This window comes from Orcinus orca, chromosome 1, assembly GCF_937001465.1.
Source record: "Orcinus orca chromosome 1, mOrcOrc1.1, whole genome shotgun sequence".
NCBI classification, from domain to species: Eukaryota; Metazoa; Chordata; class Mammalia; order Artiodactyla; family Delphinidae; genus Orcinus; species Orcinus orca.
The window spans coordinates 105,031,982-105,042,796 of NC_064559.1; the positions used below are offsets into that span (position 1 = coordinate 105,031,982).

General features: G+C 40.2%; 1 non-coding gene across 1 annotated transcript; it reads left to right on the top strand.

The window, feature by feature from the left end:
• The first annotated feature begins 4,519 nt into the window (after window positions 1–4,519).
• TRNAH-GUG (transfer RNA histidin (anticodon GUG)) lies at window positions 4,520–4,591 on the top strand. Its single transcript has one exon. It is a non-coding gene; the product is annotated as a tRNA-His (tRNA).
• Window positions 4,592–10,815: the final 6,224 nt, after the last annotated feature.

The following is a 10,815-nucleotide window of genomic DNA, read 5'->3' on the forward strand; positions in this document are numbered from 1 at the left end:
CTTCCAGGAGCTCCAAGGTCCAAGCGGTGAAAACTTTCAGTTGGTGTTCTGTTCTCAAATCAGGAGTCCCGACTGAGATGTGGGATTCTGAATCCAGGTTGTGAAAATCCTGGGCCCTTTCTTCCAGGGAAAGGCAATACAGCCCCAAAGCAAGAGCCTATGGAGTGCTGAGCTCTCATGGAGATATTGCTCCTGGTGTAGAATGCAGTTGAATTTTGGACATCACATGCCCTAAATTTGGACACAGCAGGCAGCACTGAATTCAGAAAGGAGTGGGGACACTACAGTGGAGAGTTTGCCTCAACATGAAAAATGTTCACTCAAAAACTGGGTAGAATCACCTTTTTTTTTTTTAAAGACAATGTACTCTTTTCAGAAAGGTCATGTTTGAAATACAAGAAATATAAGAGACATCTTGCATCCTTGGACTCCAAAGGAACTCTAGAGATAGATCTAAGCTCACTGAACTAAGCAAGAGCTGGAAACAAGTTTGGAGCACACCAAGCCTGCCTCCCAGGGATGCAGTTACAAAGAACCAAATGCTGGCAACATAAGAAAACTACTTTGAGGGCAAACTTTACCTTTAATTTCCAGAGCTTAGATGAAAATATTTCTATTATGTCCACCAACACTCTACTAATTAGGGCGTTTTGTTATCAGATTTAAATGATAAGGGCAAAGAGGATGAGATAACTGCTGAAATGACAGCAAAACTCAACCATGTAGGGAATCTACCTGAAAAGATTCAAAAGGAAGCTTTGATTCCAGGTAGGTTTATGCCACCAAACCCACTTAGTTGGTAGCCCAAGGGACTGGTGACCCTGAAGTCTTTGTACCATACTCTAGAATGTGCTTACAAGAACCTAGGCTTGTGTCTCTTTCATTCTCTCCTCTTTCAAACTTCTCTAGCTTTGGGAGCCTGGAGAGGCTTCAGACATTGGAGACATGACTGAGGAAGTCATGTCATGGAACACATTTTGGGGCTCATGAGAACACCTGTTAGTTAAATGATTTCAAGGCTAGACTGACCGTCAACTGCCCTCCCATAACTTGTTCCTTACCTCCCTCAGAATGAAAGCTTCTGTAAATTCCATCTACAAACTGAGAAGTGGAAACATTACTTCTCTTTGGTGGAAGTGATATGTCTTATGGATTCAGAAGCCTCCTTCCAACCAGTTTTGACTGCCATTTCTCCTCAGCCCCATGGTGAATGCAAAGGCTTCCATTTTAGCTTAACACCCAGAGCTAACTTCACAGCTGCCAGCAGTGTCACTTCAAATTTCTCTTTGTAGGGAAAGCAAATATTCAAGTGTTAGTTTTCTAAGCTTTTTTTCTACAAAATACCCTGGGATGGACAAATTGCTCTTCTTTGAGTTGATGTCTATCCAGGGAACAAGCCTGTAGTAATATCAACAATATCGTATTCTCCATTTACCTCCTGTTCCTGAGAGAGAGGGCCAGAGGCTTGAAGAAGGACATGCTGTAGGAGGGCAGGAATAAATGAAAATCTAATGAGAGGAAGTAGAAGGATCGTGAGGCAAGTGGGACAGAACACTGAGGCCTCCAAGGTGGTTCAAGCCTTGCCTTGTTTTGTTGAAAACCTAGGTAGTACAAATGCCTGGTTTAATATTTGGGAGGAGGGAGTAAGATGTGTGTTTGAGTTTGTGGGCGTGGGCACAAGAAAGTGGCGTGGTAGCAGAAATCCAGGATGCTGAAGTTCCTGGTCATCTTTGTGTAGTGCCATTGTTCTAGGTTTAGCATTGTGGTAGTGACACCCTTGGTTAGAATTGAGTGATAATAAATGGAGTGGTTCCATATTATCTGGAATTGGATCTTGGACCCGATTAGATGTGAAATTATTAATGACCCTGATGTCAGAGACCACTTTCAGTTCATGGCATGCAGTAGCAAAACGTTTTCCCAAATCATCGTCTGCAGACACCTGTATTTAGATTCTCACAGAAAGTAAGGATTAGAGTGGTCAAATAGTTGCTGCCAGAGAACATTTTAGTGAAGATATGAGTGTGATGGGTTGGTTACTTCCATGTAAACTGGAGGAATTGGGGAAACCAAATGATGAGCTCAAGGTTCTAAGTTCCTAGCTCAAGATTTAGGTTAGGGACCTGAAAGAGTCTATAACCATATTTAAAACAAAACAAAACAAAACAACCTTCAAACCTTGTCTAGTAGTATCACTGTAGGCCCGAGCTCTGCAAACTAAACCTAAATTGAATTTTCAACATCACAGAATCTCTTATGTTAAAGTCAGGGAATTTATTAAGAAGGACTGGTATCATTGGGATGGGGTCTTATGGATAGATTCTGATGAAGGTGGGGCTCTTGAAACCCTAAATTGCCCCAAGCCTCAGGTTACCTGAGAAGCAGCCCTTCCTCCCTTGTTTGAGGAGGTTACATGAAGGAGGTTACCTCCACTTACCTGAAGAAGCTCGAAGGTCTCCCTATAACATCCGAGTAGTTGCTTTACATGGGTCTGCTGATCCTCCTCAGGACCTACTGCTACCATGTATCAGATTTGCTTTGTATCAGACTCATTTTTTAGAAGCAATGACAGAAAATTTTCCAGCCACAATTAACATTATAAACCACTGATCCAAGGAGTCAAATGATCCTCAAGCACTATAAATATGAAGAAGACCACACCTAGTCACATAATAATTAAATTGCTCAAATCAGTTGGGAAAAAAATCTCAAAGGCAGCCAGAGGGATAACACATGCTACATAGAGAAAATAAATATAATGTCAGATTTCTCATCAGAAGCACTGCAGCAAGTGAGAAAGACAGTGGAGCAACATCTTTAAAGAACTGAGAGAAAAAAGTCAACACAGAATTCTATGGCTCCTATCCTCAAAAAAGTCTTTCAACAATAAAGGTGAATAACGATATTTACAGACACACAATTGCTGAAAGACTTCATCACCAGCAACCCAAACCACAAGAAAGGTTAAAGTAGTCCTCCAGGAAGAAAGAAACTCACATCAGAGGGAAATCTCCATATGCACAAAGGGATGAAGGACAACAGAAATGGTATCTGCGTGAAAAATATATAACCTTTTTCCCCTTAGTATTTAAATCTCTTTAAAAACATGGGACAGTTTAAAGAAAAGTAATAACCTTGGGTTGTGGGGTTTATAACATACTCAAAGTAAAATGCATGACAACGATAGCATAAAGGCAAGCAGGGGAGAAAAGTGACGACATCACTTGAAGGCAGGCTGCGGTAAGTTACACATGTCTGCTCTAAAGCCTAAAGCAGTTGCTGAAATAACAAAATAAAGAGTTATAGCTAATAAGCCAACAAGAACCGTTTACAAAAAACCGTGTATATCTCATAAAACAATTGTGCATCAGGCACTCTAACCATAGGCATGTGTACAAGAATGATGACTGCAGTATTGTTCGTAATAATAAAAGCATGTAAGCAAATTAATTTCAAAGTTATATGTAAAGGGCTCAATAAATACTAGTACAAACAAGGGACGAAACTTCACTGTTAAAAGGAACCCAGAGGGTAACGATGAGATGACAAAGTGACCTACCTGTTTCCTTCAGAGCTCTTCTGAGGATCAGTGATGATCTCGGCTTAGGTTCTCTTGTTATGGACAAGACATAGGTGAAAAGGAGGGTAATAGAGGCCTAGCTTCAAGTTTACGCGAAAGGATGTGCAAGACAGAAATAACTGCAAACCCTTTGATTACATCCTAAAAAAGCCAGGAGGGGCGTCTCTGACCGGGCTCGAACCACCTACCTTTACGATTAATAACCGAACGCGCTCACCGATTGCGCCACAGAGACACCTGAACCTTACCTTCCCTCTCCCTGCTTCCCCACCTCATCCCACAGAGAGCAAGCACGCCTTCCACTTTAGGCGGAGCCACGCGCCTTTCGCAGGACAGTTGTATTGATTCCAAAGCCACGGAAAACCAGAGAAACTCGTGGGAAAGCCGTGCGTTGGGCGATTCCGAAGGCAGAAAGGCAGCCAAGCGTCCCCGCCGCACCTTGCTCCACACCCGCCGCAGATGCCAGCGCCCCGGAGTCGTCCGGGGCCGCGACACCCCGGGCTTGAGCCCAGTGGGACTCAAGGGAAGCTGAATGCCCCATGGGCTCATAAAGGTTCTTTCGGTTCTTTGCTCCGCCTTCACCCGACAGTCTGAGCCACTGGCGCTGCCCTCCCTCAGCTCAGCCAAGGTAGGTGGGCCGGGAGCCGGAAGAAGGCGGTGGGGAGGGTTGGTCAAAAGAGGAAATGTAAGGAGGAGGGAATGAAGCAAGGGAGGCAAGGACAAAGCAAAGATACTTCCCAGGAGACCTGATCTGAGGCACCGGCTGGACGCAGTGGAGATGAGAAATGCATCAGAATGCGGAGGGAATAACGGAGGGAAGACGAGAGGGAAACTCACGAATACTTGCAGTTTTCAACAACAGAACAGCTAAATAATTGGAATCAATTTATATTAAAAGTAGTAGCGCAAAAACTAGCCTCGCCGCCGGCTCAGTAGCGCGCCGTGATCGTATAGTGGTTAGTACTCTGCGTTGTGGCCGCAGCAACCTCGGTTCGAATCCGAGTCACGGCAGTGTTCCCCTTTTTTTCTGCGTTGTATCTGTTACCAGAACAACTCTTTAGTCACCAAACGGAGTAAAGTCAGGAGAACGGAGGTCAACCCAACAGTGCACTAGGCTGAAGCGCTCTGCACTTAAACCACGTCTCACCATTTAAGAGAAAATACCTGAAGATCAGGTTCAAGCTCTAAATGAAACTCGTGTGTGGCTTCGACGACGGAAATGGTGTAGTCATATAGGGATTTTTGTTGTTGTTGTTGAAATATTTCAAACAGCAGTGAGGCTTTTTTACACAAAAAGAAACAGATTTTATTATTTTTTAACATCTTTATTGGAGTATAATTGCTTTACAATGGTGTGTTAGTTTCTGCTGTGTAACAAAGTGAGTCAGCTATGCATACACATATAACCCCATATCTCCTCCCTCTTGCGTCTCCCTCCCACCCTCCCTATCCCACACCTTTAGGAGGACACAAAGCATGGAGCTGATCTCCCTGTGCTATGCGGATGCTTCCCTCTAGCTATCTATTTTACATTTGGTAGTGTATATATGTCCATGCCACTCTCTCCCTTCGTCCGAACTTCCCCTTCCCCCTCCCCGTGTCCTCAAGTCCATTCTCTACGTCTATGTCTTTACTCCTGTCCTGCCCCTAGGTTCTTCAAAACCTTTTTTTTTTTTTTTTTTTTTTAGATTCCACATATATGTGTTAGCATACGGTATTGGTTTTTCTCTTTCTGACTTACCTCACTCTGTATGACAGTCTCTGGGTCTATTCACCTCACTACAAATAACTCAATTTTGTTTCTTTTTATGGCTGAGTAATATTCTATTGTATATATGTGCCACATCTTCCTCATCCGTTCATCTGTTGAGGGACCCTTAGGTTGCTTCCATGTCCTGGCTATTGTAAATAGAGCTGCAATGAACATTGTGGTAGATGACTCTTTTTGAATTATGGTTTTCTCAGAGTATATGCTCAGTAGTGGGATTGCTGGGTCATATGGTAGTTCTATTTTTAGATTTTTAAGGAACCTCCATACTGTTCTCCATAGTGGCTGTACCAATTTACATTCCCACCAACAGTGCAAGAGGGTTCTCTTTTCTCCACACCCTCTCCAGCATTTATTATTTGTAGATTTTTTGATGATGGCAATTTGACCAGTATGAGGTGATACTTCATTGTAGTTTTGATTTGCATTTCTCTGATGATTAATGATGTTGAGCATTCTTTCATGTGTTTGCTGGCAATCTATGTATCTTCTTTGGAGAAATGTCTATTTAGGTCTTCTGCCCATTTTTGGATTGGGTTGCTTGTTTTTCTGATATTGAGCTGCATGAGCGGCTTGTAAAATTTGGAGATTAATCCTTTGTCAGTTGCTTCATTTGCAAATATTTTCTCCCATGCTGAGGGTTGTCTTTTCGTCTTGTTTATGGTTTCCTTTGCTGTGCAAAAGCTTTTTATGTTTCATTAGTTCCCATTTGTTTATTTTTGTTTTTCTTTCCATTTGTCTAGGAGGTGGGTCAAAAATGATCTTGCTGTGATTTATGTCATGGGGTGTTCTGCCTATGTTTTCCTCTAAGAGTTTAAGAGTATCTGGCCTTACATTTAGCTCTCTAATCCATTTTGAGTTTATTTTTGTGTATGGTGTTAGGGACTGTTCTAATTTCATTCTTTTACATGTAGCTGTCCAGTTTTCCCAGCACCACTTATTGAAGAGGCTGCTTTTTTTCCATTATATATTCTTGCCTCCTTTATCAAAGATAAGGTGACCATATATGCGTGGGTTATCTCTGGGCTTTCTATCCTGTTCCACTGCTCTATATTTCTGTTTTTGTGCCAGTATCATACTGTGTTGATTACTGTAGCTTTGTGGTATAGTCTGAAGTCAGGGAGCCTGATTCCTCCAGCTCCGTTTTTCTTTCTCAACATTGCTTTGGCTATTCGGGGTCTTTTGTGTTTCTATACAAATTGTGAAGTTTTTTGTTCTAGTTCTGTAAAAGATGCCATTGGTAGTTTGATAGAGATTGCACTAAATCTGTAGATTGCTTTGGGTAATATAATCATTTTCACAATATTGATTTTTCCAATACAAGAACATGGTATACCTCTCCATCTGTTTCTATCGTCTTTAATTTCTTTCATCAGTGTCTTATAATTTCCTGCATGCAGGTCTTTTGTCTCCTTAGGTGGGTTTATTCCTAGGTATTTTATTCTTTTTGTTGCGATGGTAAATGGGAGAATTTCCCTAATTTCTCTTTCATATTTTTCATCATTAGTATATAGGAATGTAAGAGATTTCTGTGCATTAATTTTGTATCCTGCTACTTTACCAAATTCATTGATTAGCTCTAGTAGTTTTCTGGTGGCATCTTTAGGATTCTCTATGTGTAGTATCATGTCACCTGCAAACAGTGACAGTTTTACTTCTTTTCTGATTTGGATTCCTTTTATTTCTTTTTCTTCTCTGATTGCTGTGGCTAAAACTTCCAAAACTATGTTGAATAATAGTGGTGAGAGTGGGCAGTCTTGTCTTTTTCCTGATCTTAGTGAAAATGGTTTCAGTTTTTCACCATTGAGAACGATGTTGGCTGTGGGTTTGTCATATATGGCCTTTATTATGTTGAGGTAAGTTCCCTCTATGCATACTTTGTGGAGGGTTTTTATCATAAATGGGTGTTGAATTTTGTTGAAACCTTTTTCTACATCTATTGAGATGGTTTTTCTCCTTCAATTTGTTAATATGGTTTATCACATTGATTGATTTGCATATATTGAAGAATCCTTGCATTCCTAGGATAAACCCCATTTGATCATGGTGTATGGTGTGTTGTTGGATTCTGTTTGCTAGTATTTTGTTGAGGATTTTTGCATCTATGTTCATCAGTGATATTGGCCTGTAGTTTTCTTTCTTTGTGACATCTTTGTCTGGTTTTGGTATCAGGGTGATGGTGGCCTCATAGAATGGGTTTGGGATTATTCCTCCCTCTGCTATATTTTGGAAGAGTTTGAGAAGGATAGATGTTAGCTCTTCTCTAAATATTTGATAGAATTTGCCTGTGAAGCCATCTGGTCCTGGGCTTTTGTTTTTTAGAAGATTTTTAATCACAGTTTCAATTTCAGTGCTTGTGATTGGTCTGTTTATATTTTCTATTTCTTCCCGGTTCATTCTTGGAAGGTTGTGCTTTTCTAAGAATTTGTCCATTTCTTCCAGGTTGTCCATTTTATTGGCATAGAGTTGCTTGTAGTAATCTCTCATGATCCTTTGTATTTCTGCAGAGTCAGTTGTTACTTCTCCTTTTTCATTTCTAATTCTGTTGATTTGAGTCTTCTCCCTTTTTTTCTTGATGAATCTGGCTAATGGTTTATCAATTTTGTTTATCTTCTCAAAGAACCAGCTTTTAGTTTTATTGATCTTTGCTATTGTTTCCTTTATTTCTTTTTCATTTATTTCTGAATTGATCTTTATGATTTCTTTCCTTCTGCCAACTTTGGGGGGGGGTTTGTTTGTTTTCTTTGTCTAATTTCTTTAGGTGTAAGTTTAGGTTGTTTATTTGAGAAGTTCCTTGTTTCTTGAAGTAGGATTTTATTGCTATAAATTTTCCTCTTAGAACTGCTTTTGCTGCATCCCATAGGTTTTGGGTCTTTGTGTTTCCATTGTCATTTGTTTCTAGGTATTTTTTATTTCCTCTTTGCTTTCTTCAGTTATCTTTGGTTATTTAGTAGTGTATTGTTTAGCCTCCATGTGTTTGTAATTTTTACAGATTATTTCCTGTAATTGATACCTAGTCTCATAGAATTGTAGTCAGAAAATACACTTGATAAGAGTTCAATTTTCTTAAATTTACCAAGGCTTGATTTGTGACCCAAGATATGGTCCATCCTGGGGAATGTTCCATGAGCACTTGAGAAGATAGTGTATTCTGTTGTTTTTGGATGGAATGTCCTATAAATATCAATTAAATACATCTTGTTTAATGCATCATTTAAAGCTTGTGTTTCCTTATTTATTTTCATTTTGGATGATCTGTCCATTGGTGAAAGTGGGGTGTTAAAGTCCTCTGCTATTATTGTGTTACTGTTGATTTCCTCTTTTATGGCTGTTAGCATTTGCCTTATATATCGAGGTGCTCCTATCCTGGGTGCATAAATATTTACAATTGTTATATCTTCTTCTTGGATTGATCCCTTGATCATTATGTAGTGTCCTTCTTTGTCTCTTGTAATAGTCTTTATTTTAAAGTGTATTTTGTCTGATATGAGAATTGCTACTGCAGTTTTCTTTTGATTTCCATTTGCATGGAATATCTTTTTCCATCCCATCACTTTCAGTCTGTATGTGTCCCTAGGTCTGAAGTAGGTCTCTTGTAGACAGCATATATATATGTCTTGTCTTTGTATCCATTCAGCCAGTTGTCTTTTGGTTGGAACATTTAATCCATTTACATTTAAGGTGGTTATCGATATGTATGTTCCTATTACCATTTTCTTAATTGTTTTGGGTTTGTTTTTGTAGGTCGTTTCCTTCTCTTGTGTTTCCTGCCTGGAGAAGTTCCTTTAACATTTGTTGTAAAGCTGGTTTGGTGGTGCTGAATTCTCTTAGCTTTTACTTGTCTGTAAAGGTTTAATTTCTCCTTCAAATATGAATGAGATCCTTGCTGGGTAAAGTAATCTTGGTTATAGGTTTTTCCCTTTCATCACTTTAAATATGTCTTTCCACTCCCTTCTGGCTTGCCAAGTTTCTGCTGAGAGATCAGCTGTTAACCTTATGGGGATTCCCTTGTATGCTATTTGTTATTTTTCCCTTGCTGCTTTTAATATTTTTTCTTTGTATTTAATTTTTTTTTTTTTTTTTTTTTTTTTTTGCAGTATGTGGGCCTCTCACTGTTGTGGCCTCTCCTGTTGCAGAGCACAGGCTCTGGATGCACAGGCTCAGCGGCCATGGCTCACAGGCCCAGCCACTTCGCGGACTGGGGCACGAACCTATGTCCCCTGCATCGGCAGGCAGACTCTCAACCACTGCGCCACCAGGGAAGCCCTGTATTTAATTTTTGATAGTTTGATTAATATGTGTCTTGGCGTGTTTCTCGTTGGATTTATCCTGTATGGGACTCTCTCTGCTTCCTTGACTTGATTGACTATTTCCTTTCCCATATTAGGGAAGTTTTCAACTATAATCTCTTCAAATATTTTCTCAGTCCCTTTCTTTTTCTCTACTTCTTCTGGGACCCCTATAGTTCGAATGTTGGTGTGTTTAATATTGTCCCAGAGGTCTCTGAGACTGTCCTCAATTCTTTTCATTCTTTTTTCTTTATTCTGCTCTGCAGTAGTTATTTCCACTATTTTACCTTCCAGGTCACTTATCCGTTCTTCTGCCTCAGTTATTCTGCTATTGATTCCTTCTAGAGAATTTTTAATTTCATTTATTGTGTTGTTCATCATTGTTTGTTTGCTCTTTAGTTCTTCTAGGTCCTTGTTAAACATTTCTTATATTTTCTCCATTCTATTTCCAAGATTTTGGATCATCTTTACTATCATTACTCTGAATTCTTTTTCAGGTAGACTGCGTATTTCCTCTTCATTTGTTTGGTCTGGTGGGTTTTTACCTTGCTCCTTCATCTGCTGTGTATTTCATTTTCTTCTCATTTTGCTTAAATTACCATGTTTGGGGTTTTCCTTTCACAGGCTGCGGGTTTGTAGTTCCCATTGTTTTTGGTGTCTGCCCCCAGTGGGTAAGGATGGTTCAGTGGGTTGTGTAGGCTTCCTGGTGCAGGGGGCTGGTGCCTGTGTTCTGGTGGATCAGGCTGGATCTTGTATTTCTGGTGGGCAGGATTGTGTCTGGTGGTGTTTTTTTGGGGTGTCTGTGAACTTATTATGATTTTAGGCAGCCTCTCTGCTAATGGGTGGTGTTGTGTTCCTGTCCTGCTACTTGTATGGCATAGGGTGTCCAGCACTGTAGCTTGCTGGTCATAAGTGGAGCTGGGTCTTAGCATTAAGATGGAGATCTCTGGGAGAGCTTTCACCGTTTGATATTATGTGGGCAGGACTCTGGTGGACCAATGTCCTGAACTCAGCTCTCCTACCTCAGAGGCTTGGGCCTGACACCCAGCTGGAGCACCAAGACCCTGTCAGCCACATGGCTCAGAAGAAAAGGGGAAAAAAAAGAAAGGAAAAAAGAAAATAAATAAAATAAAATATATAAAGTTATTAAAATAAAAAACAAAAATTATTATTAAAAA